We start from the raw sequence: 5745 nt of genomic DNA on the forward strand, positions 1-5745 counted from the left end.
CCTTCAGGCTATTTTAAAGTCTTTCATTCTTTTAACTTATTTATCATTACATAAAAGTGCAGAAAGAAGTCTTGTTTCGGAAGATCACGTCACCATGACAAGTTTTGTCAGCTCCATTCCTCTGGAAGGACCCCCCTTTAATTGTGCTCCAGGTCACCATCTTGTTTTGTTTAGGTTTTTTTTTTTGGGAGGGGGGGGGGTGGGGTTCTTTGTTTTATTCTACAGTATTTTTGTGTCCCGGATTCCCACTGGCTCCCAGCCCAGCACTGCGATGACTCAGTTACCGCCATCAAAGAGAAGAGATGATAATTAGAGGAGTGCATCTTCACCTTTATCCTCCTCCCTTTCTCCCCCCCATGGCAGCGGCCTGTCTGCTCGCCTAGCTGGAGGTCTCTGTTAGTGAGGCTGAGACAGACACTGTTTGACAACTGAGCTGGCCCTGTCTGCAGCTAAGCAAGACACATAGGTACCTGTCTGCAGCTAAGCAAGACACACAGGTACCTGTCTGCAGCTAAGCAAGACACACAGGTACCTGTCTGCAGCTCAGCAAGACACACAGGTACCTGTCTGCAGCTAAGCAAGACACACAGGTACCTGTCTGCAGCTCAGCAAGACACACAGGTACCTGTCTGCAGCTAAGCAAGACACACAGGTACCTGTGTGCATCCCAGCAAGACACACAGGTACCTGTGTGCAGCCCAGCAAGACACACAGGTACCTGTCTGCAGCCCAGCAAGACACACAGGTACCTGTCTGCAGCTCAGCAAGACACACATGTACCTGTCAGCTCTGCGAAATGTTCTCTTTTTGATTTTGTGTTCATCATAGCTTCTGTGACCTGACATTCGATCATCTTTCATATTTGCTCTTCCTAGTAAGCGGTCGAATAGGAATTGTTTCAAATATCCAAAATATCCAGTCTGAATGAGATATGAGAGGCTGTGCTGTTTGTCTGTCTAAGGTCTTTGAGGTCTGCTTCTTCGCCGTAACCATAGAACCTTCTCTTCCTTCTCAGTCAAGATGGTGGTCAAAAGGGACATGGAACACAATATAAAGCACCTCAACTTACATCTCTAGTATCTGTAGGATTCTGCCCACTTGACAACAACGAAACACTTGTCTCTCGTCAAACATCTTGGTTTGATGAAGACTATTGACTTCAACCGTATTAACATATCTGGCTGACTGAGTCATGAAAGCCATAAGTCAGTCTGGATTAAGTAATTCTACCCCCTCTCCTATCAGGACCGGCCAATTGGCTATTCTGAGCTTTTGTTGAGCTTTTGTGTGAAGGTCAGACAGAGATTGGGATCCATAACGAAGATCGGTTATCAATATCTGTCATTGATTTACTGTCTCTGTCACAAAGGACGCGACTACACAAATTAAAATGTGTGGCTGATGTCAGGCAGAGACATATTGCCCAGCCATCTTGGTTATGACAAACTGTAATAGAGATTTTAAATAATATATGGAGCAGTTAGAGCTTGATTAGTGAGGGCTTCATTGATTCTCGGCAGTCAAGTACAAGAGTGATCTTCAAATAATGGCCAAGGTTTCACAAAGTCTCATCTGTTATAAAGTTATCTTGAGGATGTGCTTCTGCATTTGCGTTGGTGTGTATGTGTGTAAGGTCAGTAAGTAGCTAGGTAAGTCCAATGATCAGGGTCATTGAATCAGCCGTGTTCGCAGAGATAGCTTGGACAGTCGGTCAGATTTAAATATACATTTCTAAGAGCAACTGTATTGAGGAGAAAAGAAAGTATATCTACAGAAACACTCGCAACAAACAAGATGAGTGTTGGATCATCACACTTAATTTAAGGATCCTCGATCAGTGACGACCATAATGTTATGTACGGCAAGATCTGTTTTCCTCCTTTTACTGTCCCACCTGTTGGCCTGCTCCGGTCCGCGTACGAGAGGCACGAAGAACACCTAAACGGCAGACGAGCGATGCATCTGCACCCCTCTATCCGACTTGCCTTGTTCACGCCTGGAAGAAGCATCTGGCTTTGTTGTGGAAGCTTGCCGTGGGAATGAAGATTGATATCTTCTACAGAGTCACGCCATCTGCGCTGAATGCAATTAGCAGGCTTTAACTGTCTCCAGGAACATAAATATATTACCTGCAGCATCCAAATTACCCCTGACTTTGTAGTCTGAAAATACACATTCAAGTGTAAATTAGCAGCCCATGTTTGTCTTGATAACGGTGCTGTGGAGACGGCAGTTTGGAATGTTTAGTAAAAGCAAGCATAAATTCCCATCTATTTGTTTAGAAGAACTATAATATGTAAATGTAGCGTAGGCTAGTGTGCTACAAAGTGCTAGTTCTAAGGCACAAGAGCTTTCGCGAGCTTCTAAATATAGGATGGCGAACGCATCGTCCTACCTTGATGTTTCAAGGGGTTGTTACAGCTGGTGTCATCTGAAGCTTCTTGAGATCATGTTCTACAACAGTAAGACCATGGGGAGTATCATGTGAGGGCCTATGTGGTCAGTCATGCTCGACTGACCCACACCCCATCGCCAGCCTATCAGATTTCAGTCAACTCTGACCTCAGATTCACGGAGTAGTCCATTATGGAGAACTGTACATAAACCAACCTAAACCCTCAAGGAAGACAAGGAATAACACGGAAATAAAAAAAGGCTTTACAAATCATTTTTGATTGAGAGAGTGGAAGACCATGTTGTTTGTTACTGTTCACTCTGAAGTGCGTCTGAGGGAGGTTTGACCAGACAGATTGAGGGAAGCAGGGGGACACTATTTAGGCAGATGTCCAGGTTCTGCTCAGATTGAAGCTGAGCGTGTAAACAGGTTATCTGAACCCCCTCAAGGTGTCCTTGAAGTCCACACAAAGCTCACTGTGGAGCCAGGGTATTTGGCAGTAGATGTTGGTCACCTTCAAATTGTTTCACCGGGTCCACCCCCCCCCCCCCCACCCACCCTGACATCTTGTCTCATCTAAGGGAGGTGAGAATGATATTCTAGCCCAGACTGCTTCACCGTCCTCCTCTACCACCCCCCGTCCCTGTCCACAGTAATGGTGATGTGCAGCCATCTGCAGGAAAGTTCCAGACCCCTTATGTTGGCAGTGCCACGCTAACAGAAGGGTCCTTAAACGCCATCCAGTGAGCTCCCTACCTGTGCCAGGGTATTTGTGCCCGATCTGGCTACACGTTTCTCTGCAGGTGTTGTATCCATTCGAAGACTTATCAGTCTCCATATAGGGAAGTGATTGATGGATGCCTGTGGGATGCAGGCAGTCACACTGAGGATAACAACCATAGGTAGGGATAAGCACACAGGCACATCTTCGTGGAGGAAGGCACGCCTTGTTTATTCTCTCACTCCTGCACAGAAGGCACTGGCTTGTTGTCTTCATATCGTGACCAGCTTTTTGCTTGGAGCCAGTCTATAAAACAAAAAGCGTGTGTATTTAGTTACATAAGGCCATCCGAGTCTGCGGATGGGGCTCAGCTCCCTGCAGGCATCACTTAAACTCAGTGCCACTAAAGGACTGCAGCACGCATCACAGGTTGATTCTAGAATCACGCCAGGATGCGCTGAACCGCCGGAAGTCGTAAATGGTAACAATGGTTGGTTTTACAATTCAATGTTATCAAATGTATGAAACAATTATTCATGAATCAAAATGTTCCTTTCAGTATCATAAGGGTTAACTCATTTGTTTAAATATTTTGTAATCATTCGATATTCATTAGTTTTTTTTTTTTCTTTGCAGACTTGCAAAAATGTAGTAATATGAATTATATAATTAAAAGAAAATTAGACATTAGACACAGATTGCCTTGAGATGTTTTTGCTTACATTCCACAATGTATATCAGGCAAGTAAACACAGTGTATCTTTCAAGTTTTTTCTTTGAATTATGCATGATGCAGTTATGCAGATACACATGCTCTCCAGCAACACATTAAACAACACGTAAATACCTTTCCAAAGCAAGGCAGAGTTTTCCTCTGAAAGTAAGCCCTAATGTAATATGTAATCTGGATCTCGATGAAAGTCAGCACTAAGTCAGCGAGGTGTGCCATTAGCTGAGTAGACGGCCAATTTTTATAGGGTGACGACACTAAAGCTGTCCATTGTACTTCAGCCAGTTGACAGAGGCTTTAAAGTAAGAGATAAAAACGTATATTCCCGATGGGACCGGGCCGAGCTATTTTGCATACATTTGCATTCTCTTTGAATGTCTCACTCAGCCAATGGGACTGGGCGTATGTAGAACACACAGCAAAGCAAAAAGGAGCTGAGAGTCAGGATGTGCCAAGCTTTGTCGGATGAAGTTTCGGTCACATCTATTCTGGGTGGTCCTTTTGGTTGCACCATCAAGCCTGGTTGATGTTTCATTTGTAAATAAGGATGCATTTATTGTATTTTTATGTAATGCATTGATTTGTGCCATTGCTGACAGTGCTGATAGGAACAATTACAGAAGAAATATAAGGGTGTGTGTTGGAAAGTGTGAATGGGGGACAGAGAGAACGTGCATGGTTTTGTCCAAAGCTGTGTATATGTTTTGTGTAGTCATGATGGGCTAAGTGTACATGATGCCTTTACACAGCAGCAGTTGACCAGCCTAAAGCATGCCAGAGGAATGTCTTTTTACTTCACATCTCTATAGAGTCCTTTATCCATTGAATAAGAGAATGGGTGTGTTTTCTTGTGTGCTCAATGTTTTGCTCCTTTTAAGCATGTGAGTGAGAGAAAAGGGCCAATAAACTCCGTAGACATATCTATAGGCTTATGGAAGCATGGGACATTAAACATGCCAGTCAATAATTGTATTGAGTGTTATTGAATTGAGTTAATTCAGTTAATCTAATTACATTGAATTGAAAGCTAGCGATTTTGATTAACTAACCCATTTACTTAATTAACACGGAAGAATGACAGTATTTTACCTATTGTAGGATTGAAATCACTTGAAAGATTGCTGACGACACGATTTAGTCATCTCAACGGATAGAGCCGATTCCTGCTTTCCGAAATTATCCTGCACGAGCACTCCATGCGCGAGATTCCAGCACGAACTCGTGCGAAAATTGGCAAGGAAGCAACAACTGCACTCCGCTCCACAACTCTTGTAGGACAATATTTTAAAGAACAAAATAATATTTTGTCAAAAAATGGACTCGAAGAGAGTGGATAGCATTTCTGCCCGAGTCGATGCTGCCAGATCTTCAACCGGTAGGACAGAATTAGCATGTTTATCGTTTATCTGTTGTTAATTTGTTTGGTGTGGAACGCCAAACAAATTAAGTTGTTGCCAAACATTTTAATGCCTCGAAGTCTTGCGCATGTACTTTTGTGAGGTTAATTCAAGTCATGGATGTACTTTTGCCTTCTCTGGTGTTTGGTGGAAAACGAAATGTTTAAACTTGAAATGCTTTTTGTTTTGAATGAATGTTTTATGCGCCATTGTCTCGCCTATCTCCGTGTATCAACAGCTGGCTTAATTAGATGCACCTGCTTCTCAATGTAGGTTGGTGTCACCGTCCTATGCCGTCCAGTGATTTCAACGCAGTACTGTGATTTATGAGACTTGCTACTGCATTATCGAAGTAGTTGTGGAATAGTTGACAAGTATTTGGGACAAACACGTTTTATCATTGTGACAGACAATTAGGTTCTAATGTTGTCTTTTTAGAGCACATATATTTATTATTCACAGATCATTTATGTTAGACGTGACTTACTCAAAAGCAATACGT

The sequence above is a fragment of the Osmerus mordax genome, chromosome 23, assembly GCF_038355195.1.
Source record: "Osmerus mordax isolate fOsmMor3 chromosome 23, fOsmMor3.pri, whole genome shotgun sequence".
Lineage (NCBI taxonomy): Eukaryota > Metazoa > Chordata > Actinopteri > Osmeriformes > Osmeridae > Osmerus > Osmerus mordax.